Genomic DNA, 21,177 nt, shown 5'->3' with positions numbered 1-21,177 from the left:
AAGAGGATCTGAGACAGAAGGTTATACTGGGATGCAGGAAGGGGATGAGACAAAGGGAAGAGATGGTTCTGAGAAGAAACACTAACAGGCTTCCTGTACTGGTCTGTCTGTCTACAACCATCAGGAGGATTGATTGGCAGCTCAAGTACCAGCATCAAGTAGCCCAGAATCAAGGCCAGAACCACTTACCCAGGAGCATCCCTTTCCCAGATAATCTCTTCAACCCACAAAATAAAACACATAAATCCTACCAGTTATCTTTATTTATCTTGACTCATAGACCTAAGCACTTCTTATAAGAATTTTTACCTATTCCTGAGAGAGCTCATTCGTCTTGTTAATCTAGCCTTTCCAATCTTGTCCCACTCCTTCCCTTCTTGGTCCAGGTCCTCTTCATGATTCATCATGACTCCTCCATCAGTATATTATCTGTCCCCCTAAATATAGACTCCCCTCTTAAATCAGCTAGATGGACAGTACAGAGTTCTTCCTAAACCCAGTTTATCTTAGCAAAGCTTTGTGGTAACATGTCTTTATTGACCTCTTCAATGTCATCTTTCAAACACCTATCCTGACCTCTCCATAAACTCTACCTTTAATAACCATCATTAAAAACAATCACCCCCCCCCCCAGCTCTTCTAATGTACTGAATCTGGGCACAGACTGCTTCTGAAGCCTTCCATCTTTTGAGTGCTTCCTTGAATACAGATGAAAAAAGAGAATTCATCTATGAAAAGCATACATTTCAATGGAATTTTGCACAGTTGCAGGATGTGCAACTACCCCCACCGTCTAATTTTGAGACGCTTTCTTCTCCTTTAAGAGACTCAGTGCCCATTCACATCCCTCTGCTGCAGTCCTCAGCAGCAATCAGCTTTCTCTATCAGTGTGTGTTCTCTGTACTTTCACACAAATGGAATCACACACGGTGTGCCCTCTTGTATCTGGCTTGCACTCAGCATCAGGCTTCATCCAAATTACAATACGCATCAAACCATGTTTCTTTTACATCAGTTAATGGCTACTTAGGTTGATCCTTATTTCTCCAGGGCCTCATCAGCATCTACCATTGTCTTCTGTCTTTTGAGTACAGCTGTCCTCATGGGTGTGATGTTTCTCATTGTTTTTGAGCTGCATTTCTCTTAGGATGTTGAACATATTTCCACACACTTATATTGCCATCCCTATATTTTCTTTGGAGAGATATCGATGAACGCCCTTTGACCAGTTTTAGAGTAGATTATCCTTTTATTTTTACATTACAAGAATTCTTTAAATATTCTGTGCAGCTGTCCCTTCTTAGAGCTCTGACCTGTGTTTTCTTTCTGCTTTTTTGAAGACATTGTAGCACCAACGACTTTAACTAAGTTGGAGACCAAATTATGTATTTCTCTTTTGTTGTTTATGGTCTTGGTATTTTATTTTAAGTAATTGTTGTTTCATTTGATGTCATGAAAATCTAAGCTCATGCTTTTAAGAGGATTTTTTGTAATTAAAATTACAAAATTAAAATGGAGCTAAAACTCCTTTGCTTAGTCAAATGACCCATTTGAGTTGTTTTTTTTATAGAAAATATGAATTTTTGTTTTTTTAATGAATGCTACTGAAAGCAGGGGTGTAGTTTTTAAAGATAAGGTCTTTGTGTGGCTCCAGTTTTTTTTTAAAAGACAAGGTTTTTTTGTGGCCCAGGCAGGCCTGGGAATCATTAAGCAATTCAGGCGGATCCTCCTCTATCTCTTACCCCAATGTGACAACTTAATGATCCCTATACACATTCAATAAAAATACTTATTGAATGGTTTGTGCAAATATTTGTATTGCCAAACTCGTATATCTGATCAATAGAACCAATAGCAATAGGTTATGACAGAACTACAATCTACATATGCACAAGCATGTACGTACATACAGGAACACACACACACACACACATACATACACACACACACACACACACACACACACACACACACACACACACACACACCTCTAAGATGCACAGGGCCCTAAGTTTCACTCCTAGCACTGAAAACAGCAGCAGCAGCAGCAACAACAACAACAATGACAAAACCCCTACGTTCCTAAAATGCTGAATCAGCAGATACAGAAAGGAAAACAATTAAATTCTAGAACTATATTCTACATGTTTCACAAAACTTAATATGCAACTTTCCTCCTTTAAGTAGAAAATACCAACAAAGGTATTTCTTTTGGATAACATGCTCATAGTAGTTAAGCATATGGCCTACGTTTTCATTTCAATTAGCCAAATAAGCAGTAACTGGTTTTCTCTGCACCTCCTTATTTGGCTATTAGTAAAACTTTTTAAACCATCACTCTATCACTTAGCTCACTGTGTCAGCAGATTCCTAAGTAACATCAATAAAACTCTGCAGCAGAGATGCCAGCCAAAAAGGAAGTAATTCTCCTGTGGTATCCAATTGTGGAGGGATCGCTTGGTTCTCCAAGGTCAGCATTCACCAGGGACAAACTGTCCCTTGAGGCCTTTCTCTGGGACAATCAGAATCTATACTGTATCCCGGTCCCAAAGGCTAGGTCAGTTAAGCAATCTGAACATTGAAGGTCAGAAGGAGGAGGCAAGCATTAGATCCTTCAAATATACATCAGCCTCAGAAAGGCAAACTGATGGTGAAGGATCAAGGAGGGGAGAAACTAGTGTTTCCAGTCCCAACATAGGGGTGTAGTAGGGCAGTCCTGTCTCAATCCAAATAGGCCAACTTCACATCTCCCCAGCTGGCTAAAAGAGATGCTCACAGAAACCCTAGGATGAACTCGTCCATTATCTATCCCAAGCGCATTGCTCAAAATTCACCTCCATCTCCCTCCTCCACTAAACACCTGCTTACAGGAAAGTGCCCAGAGGAGGTACATTCTAAGATTTGCACTGGGTATGAGGTTGTGGCTAGCAAGATCCCTCTTCATATTTCTGATACTCTACCTCATTGGCCCCATTGTGCTGTTTTGTTTTGACATCTCTGCAATGAAAATGCACCATTGATATATCTGACACCCCGTCGGACCTCGTGTGTGTCCCAAATCCTTCATTCTGTGGGCAATCCTGACTTCATATACTTACTGGCAAAGAGTAAGAGCTGGCAAAATGTGCACAGTTTAACTTGGTCTGAGCCATTCATTTCATAATTGGAAGTCAAGTCAGGAAGATTAATGACTTAGAATTTTCATTACTTATTTACTCCATAGGTCTTGGCAAAAAAGATTTCAACATACATAACAAGAGAATAGAAAATAGAATATGATTTACACAGTAGCTAAGCTTACCCACAGATGTTGTGGATGTCAAAGTTGCAAAAGTGGAAGAAAATGATTACAATGATCAAAGTAGCCTCTGAGCAATTATTTTAAGAAAATCGTTGAGTTCCCAATTGTTGGTAGAGAACAACTCTTCAATTCACTAAATTCTGAGGAAGAAGCAATAGGTTCCCAGCCTGATTTTTTTCCTCTGTGCCTTCCAAAGTAGTTTAACACTGCATGTGGGAAAGATCATTTAAAATAAACCCCGTTCTTATTTCTAAACAAAGCTCTTTAGAATCAGCTGTACCTTATGATGCTCTTGTTTAGCTTCTTAAGACTTTAATACATCCCGTCTCCTTACTTCAACCAGGCTTTGCACCAAGAGAGCAGGAAATTAACTTTGCACCTATAGGTGACTGTCCTTATTGGGTTGGTTTACCAGTTGAAGATTTCACCAAATTTGGAAAATACTTATTAAAAAATTGTGTTTGCAATGAAATCAACTGGAATTGAACTGGAGGTTTCCTACTCTTGGTGAGTATGTGTAGTGTTGGAGGGTGCTAGGCAAGGTGTTGGGAGAGGAAAGTCATCAACAGTCTCTCTCTCTCTCTCTCTCTCTCTCTCTCTCTCTCTCTCTCTCTCTCTCCCTCTCCCTCCTCTATCCTTCTTTCTCTCTTATCCAGTGATGAGAGAAGATAAATGGTGGGAAAAAGAACTCACAGAATAGCAAATTCCAGCTGTAAGTGGATAGATATAATAATATACAGTAGACAGGTCAGACACTGCACAAAATGAAAATCTAATAAAAAATTAACATGTACAGGCTCCCCTCCCCTCCCCCACTCTCCCATCTCTTGTTGAGATAGGGTCTTGCTAACATACATATATACACATATACATATATATATATATATATATATATATCTGTCACTATTATTTCTTCAACAGTTATGCTTTAGTAGAGATGTTAAATAACCATGAGATGATCCAAAATATATGAAAAAATGTGTATATATGTTCTGTGCAAAGGCTACATCACTTTGAATGTCTATGAATTTTGATGTTCAGTGGGATCCTGAAACTTGTCTCCGATGAAAGATGACTATTCTAGTTTCCACTGCCATTGCTACACAGGAGAGTGAAGTCAAAGAACTGACATGTTCTTATCTTCTGCCTTGTGCCCTTTGGCTGAAAGATGTCTTTCATGACTTACAGGAATCTGAATAATACAGGGTTATTTCAAACATGGACACATATGGGAAAAATACTTGATTTATCCTTAAGGATTTCTAGGGGGATGCATTTTCATTTTGTTTTATTCCAAAGGTTTCAAACAAGTCAGATGCTATTCCAAGTATTTCTGCCAAATATTCATAGGGCTTCCTTTAATGCTCTGGTCTGGTCTGCACTTAAACAGGTTTAAATAACCCCATATTAACTACTCTCTGTACCTCAGCCTGCACCATTTCCAACAGGATGCTGCCAGGTTTTAGGCACCTGAGTGAATCAGGATGAGGATATCTGACAACCGGCTTGGGATCAGGGTGGCAAGCCTTCTAAGGCCAATGCTGGACTTTCTTTCCTCCAGCGAGGCTTCACTTCCTAACTGCACCACAGGTCTCCAGAGAGCACCACAGGCTGGGACTAAGCATTCAAGACAGGAGCCTGGAGGGACACCTCAGATTCAAATGCCAAGACTTCTTTTAGGAGAGGCAACTAACGTGGCAACCGAAACTTAGTTGCGTGTGTATACACACCACACACACACACACACACACACACACACACACACACACACACACACACAGCTTCATACCATACAGTGTTTAGTACCAGATAATATATCCCTGTTTTACTTTTTGTTATTATGTTCTCCTTTCAACAAACAGGCAACACTCCCCAGCCCTAAGGCCATAATAATTTACCTACATTCCATATGTCCACACTTTCTGAGCATTTATAAATATGTTCCTAGGACAGAGACTCCATTATCTGAACAGGAGAGAATCATGCTGTCCACACTCCAAGGCTTTTAAAGCTATACCCTGGGTGTCTCCAGTTCTGTACCCCAAATCTTCTGTCTCTGCCCTTGACTGAGAGGGTAGTGCATTTGTTGGGTGGAGAGCCACTGTAAGTGACTAGCTGCTGCTGCTGCTGCTGTTGTGTTATGCTTGTACAGTAGCAGGTGGACCCAAATGAAAACAAAATAAAAGTTGACAACCAGTGTTGCCAAGGGCAACAGATCAAACTGGGCCTGATGTGGGTTTTAGCGCAGTATGCTTTGTTGTTAATTTCTAGTTATTTTTCTGTTCCTGTCACTTTTAGGCAGAATACATAGAATAAAGCAGGCAGAGGAAAGGAAGCACAAAAGGAAATAAATGTGGGGCCGTTTTTGTTGCTAGTGTACTAATGGACTCCTGGGATTTAAAGCCTGGCATGGTGATGTATGCATTCAATCCCAGCACTGGAGAGGCAGAGGTTTGAGTTTGAGTCCGGCTTGATCTACAGAGTGAGTTCCTGGACAATACACCTTACAAAGTAAAGCAAAGAGAACAACAAACAATACAGCCACTTGAGATTTAAATATGAATTCAAATCAGGTGCTAGGGATAGAACAAAAATGAACACTGCTTCCTTCCCTTTCCTCAGTCGACTTCAGAATTCACCTAACACCCCACGCCTCCACTCATCTGCTTTTATCTCAAGCTGCTCTGTCCAGTTTCGCAGATACCAGCACCACACAGATGCTTGGCACTTGAGCTGTGGCTGGACTGACATGCGCTGTACACACAAACACCCGAAGGCTCTTGGAAACTGAAAAAGAAATAATTTCCTCTCATCTTAAACTTGCTACATTTTAAAACAGTGAACATTCATCAGATGATAGTTTCAGATATTTCATCAAATATGTGATTGGAGTCAATGCAAAATTGTTTCTGTTAGCGTTTGTATGTGGTTTCCAGGAAATTCAAAGTTCCACATGTGGTCTGCATTGTGCTTTATGGCTAGGTCTGGTCTGGCATTCAAGGATTGCCTCTGCCTTTGGCTCAAACATGGCAGGGCATGGAGACCACATCATATGAGAACAGTCTGAATGTTCCTCATGGCTGCTCCCTTTCCTTTCCATGAACTTTAGGCTCCAGCCCTGCTACACTGTCCCATGTGTCTGAGGCAACTATCTTCCACTGACCCACCTGGACAGTCCTCTATCCTTCAAAGCACACTGCAGCTTCCCCCACACACTGCCCCTTCTATCGTTACTGTCTTTACTTCAGAAGTTTTGAATCTATCAGTGTACATTATAATTGTCATGTGTTTATCTGTAGGCCACATCTTCCCATTGGGCTGCAATCTTTTGGGCATGAGGGACCATATCTTAGTTATACCTCGTCTCACTGGTACCTAGTTGACCCTCGAAATATAAAAATACTTGAAATGGGGAGGAAAATGAAGTTACTACCATATTACATTGAGAAAATTTCATCTAACTGAAATGTATGTTAGGTATCAGCCCCAACTCCATAAAGGAACCATGAGGATATGACCTCTTGGGGTTTCCTTTCTGTCCAGTATTCACTGTGCTGCACTTCCTTTACTCACAGCCCACAGGACTGTTGTTTACAAAAAAGGAAATATATAAGCCACAAAATTCTAAATACACTAAGAACGAAATCTTGGCTGGCTGACGCCAAGCATTTATGGAGCTGAATCAGAGGAAGAACAGTAAGATGGGGCTGGGATGATGGCCCCACTCCCCTCCCCCAGGCCTCACCCCACCCCCCAAGGAAGCCACTATACCCAAATGAAAACAGTGCTGCATCCCAAGTTTACATGGCTCCTTGCTGTAACTGCCAGTCGTGAATGCTAACAGCAGAGATAAGGCACCTGGAACAGCAAAAACACAGCAGTCCTAGATAAACTCACTCAGAATAGCAATTATGAAACGCGATATGAAGTAGAAGAATATTTCTTGGGACCTCCTTCATCCTGTCACATCTGCAAAATGTGTTCTTTTGAGACGAAAGTCTAAGGGTTAAGGACTGTACCTTTGCTCTGGAGAACTGCCTACGTTGGCGGTCCTCAACCTTCCTAATGCCGTGACCCTCTAATTCAGTTCCTTGTGTTGGCCCTCAACCATCAAATTATTTTCATTGCTACTTCATAACTGTAATTTTGCTACTGTTGGGAATCGTAATGTAAATAGTTTTGGAGACAGAGGTTTGCCAAAGGGGTCACGACCCACAGTTTGAGAACCACTGCTCTACGTCATCGTGGCCAATGGCTTTTAGCAGCATTCTGCCAGCTCTATCACTTCAGAATGACACACCCTGATACCTGCTACCGAGCTAAGGGAAATGTTAGTTATCGCAAACTCCACTAGAACTGCTTCCCAACTTCCAGCTTTTCAAATGCCTCACCATCGTCCCTGATATTCTCAGTAGCTTCTAGGGGAGCCTCATTTGAAATCTAGCTGCACAGTGAGAAAGCCTCTTTTTATTTCAAATCTAGCCTTGGGTTTTGAAAACAGAAACTCTTTCACCTCTGGGCACAACAAGCTTTTGTGCTGGGGAAGGGCCTCATGCTGCCTCCCTGAGGATCTTGTTTCTATGCTGCATCTGTAGAAGTCCCTCACTGCAGTGTATCACTGACCAACACTATACGTGTGAAGACAGGGCTCCTCTATGTTCACTTCTTCCTTTCACACATATTAAAGATAATTGGAGTCGTCTTGACTATCCAGAAGTGGGAGAGCGCTGATTAGCTGACTGTGTTCTTAAAGTTAGCTAGATTAGGATGGTTTGTGTTAGCATTCTCTCTAAGTTCTATCCCCACAGTTACCTGGCAACAGCCAGGCATGCCTGACACTATAAAAGGGGCTACTTGCCCCCTCCTCACTCTCTTGCTCTCTCTTGCTTCCCCTCTTCCCATTTGTCCCTTGTCTTCCCATTCCCTTCCCCCTTTCTCTCCATGTGCTCATGGCTAGCCTCTACTCTTCTATTTCCCTAACCCCCCTCTCTCCCTCCCTCTTAACTCCCTTCCCCATGCCCTTAATAAACTCTATTCTATACTATACTGTCCTGTGGCTGTCCCTCAGGGGGAAGGGATGTCTCAGCATAGGTACGCAGAGGCGCCCCCTTTCCCATATCTCACCACACCTCCATAGAACATAATCCCTCCTCTCTTTATCTTTTTATAAATTCAACATTGGTGCAGAAACTCGGGACATATCCTCTCTTTATTTTTTTATAAACACACAAGTTTAAGTCTTTGGGATTCCCAAAGGTCTTGTCTTATGTCCTATTTCTAAGATGGTATGATCCTATATTACAATGGGAACAATGGGAACAATAGCTGTGTTTTCACACTTACTTAGCCTTTCACAGCACTGTTACTACTTGATTCTTGAGATTCATACCCGGATATGAACTTGGGTCACTTCTAACCTCACCACAGTTGATCTCGCACTCCAGTCATTTACACCAAAGCAACCTTGGCTCTTACTGCTCTTATACTTCATGTCCAGTCCAGAATGATGGACAGGAGCAGAGGTATTGACCACATGTTCTATCTCCATATTAGAAGGAGCGATGTGGAAGAAGTAAAGAATTGCTAGAACGCTTCCAAAGTTCTGTCCTGAGGAAAGGAAGGACACTGATAGGAAAGACAGGAGCAATGAGGTATTAGGGGAGAGCGTGGGGTGGGTGAGTCATCGCTTACATGAGTTCAAAGGGACTGGCTATTTGTGGAAGTTGTTTGTTTGTCTTGTTTAGGTAAGGCTCTCAATTTGAGCGATGCCAGGGACAGGAGTTTAGCCCAACCCTATTTTAATTGTAGGGTGAGTTTTATGAGGCTTTTTAAAAATATTATGGTTTGTCCTTTCAACCTCGACAGAAGACTGGAGTAATAGGAAATGTGAAACTTCTAGAAGACTTTTAAGCAATTTGAAACATTTTGGGAAATCGAAGATGTGAATTCTGGATGGTTATCTGACTGTACTGAGAATGACTAGTCTAACCAGGGAGTAGGTATGTGGGTGCTCTTTCATTGGTAGTCAGAAATGCTTGGGCCCATTCAGAGAAGGTATCAATGATAAACACACACACACACACACACACACACACACACACACACACACACACACGCACACACACACACACACACACAATACATGGCTGTCAGGAGGTCTTGAATTTGGTGAGATGAAAACTTTGATATTGAGGTTTGATATAGAGCTATGCTTTTTGGTAAGTATCATAGGTGTCTGTCAAGGCTCTATGGATCTGTTGGTCTTTGAAATGGATAATACTTTTTTATCCATAATTTTGTAGGATGGAAAATTAGAGTCTGATAAGATAGATGAAACAAAGGTTATATGTGTGAGAAAACTTGGGTGAGGGGGTGTTAGCATTCTGTTTAAGCTCCACCCCACACAGATACCTGGCAACAGCCAGGTATGCCTGACACTAAAAGGGGCTTCTTGCCCCCTCCTCACTCTCTAGCTCTCTTGCTCTCTTGTTTTCTCTTTCTCTCTTATCCTCTCCTCCTTTTGTCCAGCTTAGGGCTGGCTTCTACTCCTCTAATTCTCTACTCCCCCTCACCTCTGCCTTTTTCTGCCCCTACTACCTTCTTAACTCCCCTTCCCATGCCCTGAGTAAACTCTATTCTATACTACAGGGTTGCGTGGCTGGTCCCTCGGGGGAAGGGATGCCTCAGCCTGGGTGCGCAGAGGAGCCTGCTTCCCCCACACCTCCCAAGAACACATTCCCACTCTCTTTATGTTTTTATAAATACATCAGGGGGTAAAAGGGGGACTGTGATAGGCAAGAAAAGAGAGAGGGCAGATGAAGGTCTAAGTGTGGGGGAGTTATTTCTTATGCTAGTTCATCTGCGTGTTCTGTTTTGAGAGAGAAGATGTATTTTTTGGTCTTTTTCATGGATCATGGTTGCAATGGACAGAAAAAGGATCCAAAAGTCCTGGACAAGGGAGATGGTGATTGGGGTTTCCTTTGGGTGAGGAAGGCTCTTTTCCCCCACATTAGAATATTTAAATGAATTATTTTATATGCATATTTTGAGTATGAATATATATGAACAGAAAGATCCTTAGCCAGCATTAGGGCTTGTTTAAAGGCAGTGAGTTTGGCTTGTTGGGAAATGGTACCTAGGGCTAGAAGGTTGGCTTTGATGAGGGTGTAGTTGTGGGTATTAAGAGGGTCCTGGATGGTGACATAATCAGAGGCATAAGGGGGTGCTTTTAGGGAGCCCCTGTCTATAAACCAATCTGGGACTTGTGGGTCTGTAAGTGAGGTGACTGAATTGTGCATGAAGGGATTGAGAGAATGGCTTACTATCTGTGCATGAATGTCAAGGTACTTGGGGCATGGGAGTCATGCGGGCTGGAAGGACAATGGCAGGATGAAGCTATGGCATGGTTCCAAGGAGATATTAGAGTCAAGGAGAGAGGCATGGAAGGTTTGGACCTGGGAGGCTTGGTGACTGAGATCTTTGAGAGAATGGCAGGAGTCAATAGTTATTAGATTATGTGAGGAAATTTTGTTGGCTTCTGAGACGATCAAGGCAGCATCAGTGTAGGCTGGACGGCCATTCATTTGTAACAAGAGCTAACTGTCTACAACAGTGGTTCTCAACTTGTGGGTCTCCACCTCTTTAGGGCTGGATCCAACTCTTTCCTAGGGGTTATATATCAGACATCACAAATATCAGATATTTACATTATGATTCTGAACAGTAGCAAAATAACAGCTAGGAAGTCGCAACAAAAATGTTTTTATGGTTGGGGGTCACCACAACATGAAGAACTGCAATAAAAAGTCATAGCATCAGGAAGGGTTTAGACTGGTTGAGACTGATATGGGACAGGATTGTACGTATCTCCCACTCATGAGTAAATGAAGGCTAGGGTCTGGCTCTGGTTAGCATGGAGGGACAGAAAGAAGGATTTGGAAGGACTGGGTAGTGATAAGGTACATGCTTTAGCTAAGGCCTGTTTCAGTGCTTGAATGGGATTTGAGGAGGGAGCAAGGGGAGGCTCTTCTGAAGAGCCCTTAGTAGCCTCAAATAGGAGTTGGGCAATGAGAAAGAAATTGGAGATCCAATATGAAACAAGTTGAAAAGACCTAACAGGGATCACAGCAACCTCTCTGTGGCTGCAGTGAGAGAGTTCGGGGGTCAGTGTCCTTATTCAGTGTGCTGGACAGTTTTATGTCAATCTGACACAGTTATAGCCAGTCATTTGAGAGGTAGGAACTTTGAGTGAGAAAATGCCTCCATAAGATTGGTTTGTGGGCAAGCATGTAAGGCATTTTCTTAACTAGTGATTGATGGGGGAGGGCCCAGTACATTGTGGGTGGGGCAACCCTTGGGCTGGTGGTCCTGGGTTCTAATAAAGCAGGCTGAGCAAGCCATGAGGAGCAAGTCAGTAAGTTTTCTGTATGACAGTGGTTCTCAACACACACACACACACAAACACTCACGCACAAATATATGGATAAGATATGAATATATGGATATATGAATATATAGTTATTCACATACATGAAAATTTCATAGTAAAAACGAAGAGAAAATTGCCATTCACAGCTTGGCTGTTCTAGTATCACTTCTGATTTCTCTACAGTCTGACAGGATGTAGTTACCTGGACCTAAATCTTCCAGCCACGGTGTGGGAGCAGACTTTCTCTGTACTTAAGCATTTATCTCCCTCCTAGCACACAGGCTCATCTCTGATGAGTCTGTTATGTAAGTTCAAATCAGAAGGACTTCCAGTAGAGTTGGAGAAAGGATTAGACTTACTATGTTGTTGATTTAATCAAGCCGGAAGGCCACCTGGAGGAATTTGGATGTAATAATGAAAACAGGTTTGGGGCAAAGGAGACTGCTTTTCCAAAGACAAAGGCAGTAACTGTAGAGTTGAGGGTGACATCTGTCTTCCATCGGTCACAAGGCAAGTTTGCTTACTTTGCTTGATTCTCTCATCCGTTCATCCCCCTCCCCCCCTCTGGCCTGCTATGTGGTCACACAGAACACAGCTTGAGTCCCGTGTAGAGTTATCACTGTCTGCTTTTCTCTCCATCGCTAGGCTCTAAGGTCACTGAAGTTCGGTCCTATCTTTCGCCTCATCTGAACTCTTGTGCTTGATGTAGGGTGCTGCTATCAAACTTCTCCAGCCATATCAGCTCTCCTCCATGTTACTGTCGACGTGCATTTCTTAACCTGTCTGTGCTCTCATTTCAGTGACAGAGAGAAGCTACAGTAGTACAAGTCTAGATGTGAAGACTAGCTAGCTAGTCACACGGTAACTAAGCCATCACAGTGTCTGGTTAAGCATCTCTACCTCTGAAAACTCCAAATCTTAGATCTTCCAAAATCTGACGTATTTCAGAGCACCAGCATGATGTCACAAACAGAAAATTCCACAGGGACCACAGATGACAGTTCAAAGTCAAAAAAGTGTAGGCACAGAACACAGAATTTATTTAGCTTTCCCAAGGGGGTAAATGTTCTTTGTCCCCCTTAGCTGAAATACATAAGCTTTTTTTCATGTACAAAATTACTTACAGCGTTGCATAAAGTACCATCCAACTATGTGTATAAAGTGCATATGGAGCAAATGAATTTCATGTTCACAATGAGTCATCACGATATCTCTTGTATATGCAAACATTCTACCTCCAAAAATCCAAAATATGAAATTTCTGGTCTCAAGAACTTGGATAAGGGGTTTATGCTGTTAGCTGCTAAAAAACAAACAAACAAACACCCAGTATTATGTACTACTGCCGCACGGTGAGCCAAAGGGGACCCAGGTTGCGAGAGAAAGAAGGAAATAAATAGGTTTCATAACATGGTTCTTCGTGATCTATAGTCAGCTCACAGGAAATGTAGTCTGGAACTGAAGCTTCTGAGTCTGAACTGAGAAGGAGGATGGCTTGGTGTGATATTTTATCTTTCCTACTGCCTCAAAATTTGGACCAATGAGCAAACTGGGTCCTGGGGCTTGAGACATTTCGAACCTCAACTGTGGTGATAGAATTTGGCTGTGAAGTAGTGACACAAGGGTGGCAGTCCCTACTGCTAGTCCCTACCTGTCCCCAAGCCCTGCCTTTCCATCTCTTGAACTGGTAGAAGTGGCATCATGTCTTAGTGTCGCTCTCCTCTTCTCCCTGGAGTAGTACTATTTTTCAGATATATTAAGTTGCCACTGAAAGTTAATTCTCTAATATCACTATAAAGCACATATACATCACTATACAACCAGTGTCCTTGCCAAATACCCTTAAATCTTACAATGTATATTACAATGTATACACAATGCAATTCATTTGCAGTGAATTAATATAATATTTGAACTTTTAAAGATAGTTATTATTTGGGATGAGAGAATTGATACAAAACACAAACTTTCATACTGAAAGGATCAACCATGTTAATTAAAAAATGTTCAGTCTTGAGGCTTAATATAACTGCAGGAGCCATGTCAGAGTCTAGACACAGAGCTACCACAGAATTTATTCGGCATCTCTAAGGGGCGGAAAAGGCACCCAGACGCTTAGCTGCAATATACAATTTTTTCACATGCATAATTATCCAAAGCATTGCATAAAATTACCTTCCAATTATGTGTATAATGTCCATGTTTGTCTTATTTATTTTAGATAATTTTGTAAGTTCCTAAGATTACTTATGAGGTTCAATAATGTTGTAAATGTTATAGTTTGATAGATTACAGAGCAGGAATTGAATTTATTCTAAAAAATGACAGACTCCTTAAAAGGCTTACTTATCAAAATAGGTAAAAATGAAATAGAAAAGAACTAGAAATAAATAAAAATAAAAATCAACAATGCCTCTTGAGAAATCAAAGTAGCATAACTCAAACATTCATGGCAATGAACTTGATAAATTGCTCACTATATAATATGGAAATATCTACATTTTTTTTTATCTATCTGTGACATATGGTGGAACGGGTAATTATTCTCAGAATATAAAACTTCCAAGAAAATTCAGTGGGTGCTACAGAGCCTACTGAATATGTGTAATTAACTACACATTTCAAAGTTACATTTCTCATAATATAGTAACTCAGGACTGTTGAAATGCAATACAGTAGGATGTTGGCAACTTATATAGAGACCAGAAATTATGTTGCTTTTTAAGAGCAATTTCTCAGAAACAAAAATCAAAGTGTTTATATTTCAGCGGATAACAAAAGTCTGTTGGCATATCCTCCTGTCCTCTCTGGTATTGGATACAAGACTGAAGTAGCATGTGACCCCTTCCCAGAACTGTTACTGTCTCCATTCTTCTAAGGTATAATCTCATTTACTACTTGAGTTCCAGTGTGGTTAAAACAATGTAATGAAGTTCACCCCTGTCTAGCTAGTATTGGGTAGATGTAGCAACCACGGGAATCTACCAAGTACCAGAAAGGTCACAAATATTTGTAAGAATGTAAAAGTTAAGTGCTAATAGTTTGAGCATGACATTACATTTGTCAGATTCTGAGCTCATTGAACAGACAGGAAGGACAAGGGACTCTTTTCCTATCTTCTGCTATCTTGCTAGCCAACATTCCTTTCCAGGCCCACATGCTTGTGTTTTAGGGAGGCCCAGAAGGCAAAACTCCTGGTTTAGTCTGAAAGCCAAGGTTTCCTGAAGTTTCAGTTTCGGGACCCAGATTTTAAAAAGCCAGCAGTGGTGTGCTGGCTTGCTTTTGTTCACACCACATCACTTGTGTGGAGGATAAACCCATAGCCTCTTGTCTGTTCTATTTTTCCCTTTTACTCAGCGTTCCTATCACAAAAATACTCTTTGAACAGAGATGCTGAGAGTCTCTAGGAGAGCACATGTCCCTGGGCACCACGTTATGAGAGCCGAGAAAGGGGAATGAAGAGGTACACTAAGGTCTGAGTGAGGGCCTGCCCTGGGAGTTCTGGGGGTGGTGATGGTATATAAGACCGTCTTCATCTTTCATGATTTAAAGCATTTGCTGCATCTTTACTCCAAACTGAATTAGGAAACCCATGTCTGGTATTCAAACTCATCTTTAACACATTTTTACAAAGAAAAAGAGATGGAAGAGGGAAAGACGGTCTTCAAAAAGTAGAATTGCAGTTACTTAAAGTTTTCAATGAAGGGCAACACTTTGAGCTATGTGTCCTCTGACTCTCAGAAGTCTCCCCAGGCTACCACCTAACAGCATGGTACCCTAAAATGCTTCAGTGAATGTTTTGTTTCAAGATTAGATCAGTTTAAGGTGGGGTACCAGATCTGAGAGCTGGTAGCATCTCTTAAGCAGAAAATTGTTAAAACTGAACTTAGGAGGGAGAAGAGGGAGTCCCAGGTTTGGTACAGGTCAAGTGCCCAAGGGGTGCGCAGGGGATCCGAAGCTAGGTCGCGCGGGTTTACATGGTGCATGGACCTAGGTCGCGTGGTCCCGTCCCCCCACCCACAGTACACACACAGGACGCGCAGAGAGGCAGCTCGAGTGCACCGAGTCGGCGAGCAGGGCTAGGGTGCTGCTTACCGTGACAGCTGAGGGGTGGTTGTGCAGAGAAGCGGGGAGGCTGTGCTGAGATGCGCCGGGCTGAGCCGAGACGCCAGGAGGGGTTGGGGGGAGAGCCAAGAAGTGCGGGGCTGAGTGTAGATGAGCGGAGCTGAGCCGAATTGCACCGGAATGAGCAGAGATCTGCGGTTGGCGCCTCTGGGCTGGGCCAGCCTCGAGGCGAGGACGTGGGCTAAAGGAGGAAGTGCTGTGAGCCCTGCCCACCACGCGCCGACTCTCTGGGCTTTACACCGAAGTGCTAGCTAGCAGAGCCTTGGAGGAGAGGAGACAGACACCAAGCCCTGCCTAAGGCTCAGCAAGTTTGGCGAGCTTGGGCTGTTTTTTCCAACAACAGAGTTTACCAGTTGGTAACACCTGCAGGCAGTTAGGGGCTGGGACGTTGTTCCCAACAAGTTCAAAATATCAACCTCTGTTGGTTACAACTTTGAGACTTGAGCGGAACAGATGTGCAGATGGAATCGTCCACCCCAACAGTTCCCTTTTCTGCCCCACGAAACCCTCCACTTCCCCCAAGACTGCTGCTCTTCACTGTTCTAAGAAAAGGACCCTCTGCTACTGTTGAGATCTGTCTTCTGTTTATTTTCACACCGCGAGGATCAATCCTGATCTATTAAGTTCCACAAAAGGAAAATAGGCCAGCTTATTTTGCGACAGCCTTCTATGTCTTTACTTCAATCCTCGCTGCACTTCCTCTCTCTTGCCATTGTGCAAGACTTCCTGGGCCAGCCCAGTAGGGGACACTCCAGTGAGGGTGGACAGAGAAGTGGCCCAGCGTGATAGCCTTTGCCCCAGAGTCTACTCTCTTCAGTGGAGATTCATCTGATGATGGACTGTGGTCCCCTGTGTTTGTTGGTTTGTTTGTTTGTTTTGTTTTTTTATTTTTTTAAAGACAGGGTGTAACTGTGTCACACTGGCTGTCGTAGAATTTACAATGTAGATCAGGCTGGCTTCAAACACTCAGAGTTCCTCCTGCTTTTGCCTCTTGAATATCATGTGCCACCAAGACTGCTTTTTGTTTTTGTTTTCATGTTTTTGTTTGTTCATAGTTTGTATAACACAGGACTGGGACTCACTTCTAAGCGGATGTGTTTGGGGAGATCTGAAAATACAGACACTAAAATCAATAACGATTTAAAACGATGATTGGATTAATCTCTCTTCCCTTACACAGCTGTATCTTTAAAGGTTTGCTGTAGGGCAAAGCGGTGGAGACGTGAAGACATAAATTAGACACATAAATTAATTTCAGAGAGCGCCAGTACTCAGTGGGAGACTCTGTAGTTTGTCTAAGAAGCACGTAAACGGCGGCGATGGGAATGATTGCTGATCTGCTGTTTGGCAGACCCTACTCCACAGAAAATAGCCAATGTGCATGGTTAACGTGTGAGTGAGTGATGATGGGCTTTGAGAAAGAATAAAAGGTGAAGGTAGAGAGTGATGGTTGTGCTGATAGGGTTTCTATATTAACTGGGGTTGTGGAAAAAGATCTACCTTGAGTTGGACCTAAATGACAGGAGTGATCAAGTGATGTGAGGAGTTTCACACCAGAATATCCTAGAAAGAAAGGTTGATACCTCTAAAGTCTTGAGTTAGGATAGCCCTTAGGAGCCCAGAAAAGCTTCAAGGAAACTAGTAATGGTATAGCCAAAGAAATGAGATTATGGAGGACAAGATGGCCAGATGGTGTGTCGTCCTGCAAGCTGTTTGTTGTGGAGACTGAGGTAAGTGAGGTGGAATGCCGTTGAGAGGAGCAGAAAGCAAAAACAAGCAACAGTTTGGACAGCGATTCTCCAGAAGAGTAAAGTGGTCAGAAGGGGCAGGCAGTAGTCGAGGTTGAGGGTTAGTGTGTGAGCAGGAACAGGATCAAGCAGGACCTGTGGTCAGTTAGAGGACTTTGGGTTGTACTGTAATCATAATGGACGGATATAACAATCAGGTGCATGCTTTTTTTCTATTTATTTTAGAAAGCCATCATACAGGTTAAGGAATACTTAGAAAAACAGTTGAATTGGAGGAAGAGAGAGAGATAGAAGAGAGGGAGGGAGGGAAGAGGGAAGAAGAAGAAAATGAATGAATTTAAATTAATTTCCCCCTTACTGGTTTGTGGCAACAGCTCAGATGAGATGGTTGAAAATGGTGGTAGCTGAACCCGGTGTATGGCTCAAGCCCCTAATCCAGGCACTTGGTTGAGTTACAGAGGTGGTAGGGGGTTACAGGGGTGGTGGGGGTGGGGTTGAGAGGGGAGTTCTACATTTAAGTGTAGCCTGGAGTACTTAAGGAGATTTTTTTTGTCTTAAAGAGAAAAATAAATATTAACATTACAATAATGGTAGCTTCCAATAGTATCCTAACAGTGAGAATTGTGATTCACTGATGGGCTCTGAGTAGAGAAGGGAGACCTCCAGAAGGATTAGAAACAGTGTGACAGGAGTCACTAGCGGCTCTGGTAACTAACCCAGAGGTCAGGCTCCATAGAAAAGTCAGCAGGAACCACTCAAGTTAATTGAGCCAAAGATTTGTCCTCAAATCCCAAGGATAACAAAACTATGTTAAATAAGACTTGGAGCTGCAATTGGAGGGGTTGTGTTTTAGAAAGAAATCGCCCTGGCTGTCCCATGGGGATTGCTAAAATGAGGAAAAGAATGGCCACAGGAAGATTTCCAAGAAAGTTGGGAAAGAAATTACAATGGTTTTGTTTGTTTGGTAGCCATGGAAATGAAAGCAATGAATGTATGAGGAAGATACTTGCGGGATTTGCTGGCAGAAGTCTGTGATAACTGGACGTGAATAGAGGCAGGGGGATGGTATGGCTGCATCTTGAGGACATGCTCTGTTAGGGTGGCTGACAGTCACCAGGCAAGTTAAGTGTGCTCAGCCTTGGCACATCTGTGTCGAGTCATGGCTATACCAAAGAGAAAGAACTACTGATAACACAGAATATATACAAATCTCAACTATGCCGAAAGGCACCGTGCTATAAAATAGAACACACTGTGTGATATTATGTGATCATATGAAATATTTAAAACTCAACCTCATTGTGTGAAGAAGTAGGGAAACAGGAAGGACTGTGATAGGGGTAGGGAGAGATAGAAGTGGTGAACTCTGTTCAGTGATGGATCCTGTGGACAGGTGTGTCGGAACTGAGCAAAACACTCATTTGGAATGTGTGCGCCTTCCTGGATGTCACCTGTACCTCAGAAACGGTTGTGAAAAAGTATTTTCTTTATTTTTTGTTTCCTCTGCTCACCTTTTCTTTATCATCTTTCTCTTTCTCACTTTCTCCTTTTCTTTTTTTCTCTCTCTTTTTCTCTTTCTTCCTTCCTTTTTTCTTTTTTGCTTTCTCTCTTTCTTCTCTCTCTCCCTTTCTCTCTTTCTTTCTTTCTTTCTTTCTTCTCTCTCACTTTTTCTTTCTCTCTTCTCTCTCTCACTTTCTCCTCTCTCTCTCTCTCTCTCTCTCTCTCTCTCTCTCTCTCTCTCTCTCTCTCTCTCTCTCTCTCTGTCTTGTGCATGGACTAAATGCAGGGCCTCCCACAGTGTATACCTCCCACTAAGCTACACTCCTGCCATAAGAGTTAGGGTGTACCCAGGAACTCCCTGTAGCTTGTTTTAGTCCAAGTTTCCATTGACCTCTATTCCTTTTTTCCCTCTGTTGTCCTCTCTTTCTCACTCTATCACCTTCCCTATCTTTTCCTCCCAATTTTTGCTTACATTGAAAAAGCAATCTGTTCAAAATGGAAAATTCTGAATGAACAATTTCAGGAAAACTTGTGATGGCATTTTAGATTTTTTTATCAGTGATATAATTGGGTCCTAGTGTAGTCATTGGACCAAGCAGAGTTGCTAAGACAACAAATGAAAGTTTACTTGGCTCACTTTTACAAGCCAGGGCTTCCGGTAAAAGGATAAAATAATTCATTCCTGAATTTAAATTTTTAATTAAAGCCATATTGAAATATTTTTCTTCTTTCAAATTGTAATTTGGTTTTCCCTTAAGATAAATGACACATTATTATTCTTTCCTGGCACCATGCTTATGTTGGTCAATGAAATATGTATTTGATAAAACCATTTCCACTAACACTTTTCCACTATTCCAGTTTTCTTCTTATCTCAATTCTAAGATATGTTTCATCATTATTTTAAAGGGAATCTTATTTGATTCTTTCCAAGGCCCTGTTCATTCTGATATGATAGTCTCCTATTTGGCTCTCAGTGGGCAGGGCTACAAAGTCCCCTGCTCCTTTTCCTAGTCTCTGTTGGGGATCTGACATTTGAGGAAACATCTGTGTCCCTCCTGTAATAATGCTGTGCCTTGGAGACTATGGGCATCATTTTGTGGTCCATTTGTTCAGCTTGCCAAGGAGGTGACTGTAGCATCCAGCTATGGGAGCCTGTAGGACATTGCTTCCTCTAAGGAAGCCAGATGGGAATCAAGGTACTTGTCTCATCCTTGTAGTCTCAGCCAACAAGAGAGGAGAACTCAACTCCTCTGTTTTCTGGGTTTCCCTCATTACAAATGCTTACAAGTAATTTCTACCGGACAGTCCTAACTTCTGCAGCTTACAAGAAAAAGACAAGGGAATGACACTGGGGCCCTAGCTGTGCAACCCCTAATGCTCACACCAAGCTGTCTGCACTGAGCAGTGGAATAAATCAGGAAAAGGTCTCTAGACATGAGGAAGTACATGTGGAGGAAGAGAGGTTTAGGTTATTTCCGGCAACTACTAATTTGATGTCCTCCTCAAGTGTCAGGTCCCCAACAGAAGTGTCTGTCAGGACCCCATCACTGCTGTCCACAGCCTAGTCTCCCTACTTACATGTTGCTTTAGGTATATTCTAACTGGTATGTGTTAATCAGTGTTTCCTTGCTGGGGCAAAAGACCTGGGAAAACCCATTTAAAGGAGGAAAAGTTCATTGTCACTCATGGTTTCAGAGATCTGAGGTTGTGCTGTGACTCATGGTTTCAGAGGTTGTATTTTCTTGGATTTGCTGTCTCTGGCTTGCAGTGAAGTAGTTCATTCCAGCAGAGTGCTTGGGAAAAGTGCTTGTCCTTTAGTGTCTAGGGAGGAGGAGGGGGGAAGGGAAAGGAGGAGGAAGAGAGGACAGAGGGGCTTGGGGAGAGGGAAGGGAGGAAGAGAGAGGCTCCAAACTGGAGACAGGTGGGGAAAAGGGTTGGGAGAGGGGATGACAAAAAGGGTGGAGGACAGTTACCTCAATTCCTCTAGGCCCAGCCTGCTAAAGGTTCGTAGTGCCGCAGATGGAGAGTCAAGCCCTTAATGCATGGGTGGAGAAGAGACAGTTATCCAAATT

The 21,177-nt window shown here is 42.5% G+C and overlaps 1 protein-coding gene across 2 annotated transcripts in view; it reads right to left on the bottom strand.

Annotated features, from left to right (window-relative positions):
- Apbb1ip (amyloid beta precursor protein binding family B member 1 interacting protein) overlaps positions 1-15,988 on the bottom strand; it is a 93,216-nt gene extending 77,228 nt beyond the window's left edge. For both annotated transcript variants that reach the window (XM_087590864.1, XM_087590867.1), the window contains exon 1: positions 15,825-15,988. The gene's annotated coding sequence lies outside the window, so the exon portion shown is untranslated. The remainder of the gene's footprint in view (positions 1-15,824) is intronic.
- Positions 15,989-21,177: the final 5,189 nt, after the last annotated feature.

This window comes from Rattus norvegicus, chromosome 17 (assembly GCF_021556685.1).
Source record: "Rattus norvegicus strain SHRSP/BbbUtx chromosome 17, alternate assembly SHRSP_T2T, whole genome shotgun sequence".
In the NCBI taxonomy this organism is placed as follows: Eukaryota; Metazoa; Chordata; class Mammalia; order Rodentia; family Muridae; genus Rattus; species Rattus norvegicus.
The sequence above is the reverse complement of the archived record's forward strand: the minus strand, read 5'-3'. Positions and strand labels throughout refer to the sequence as shown.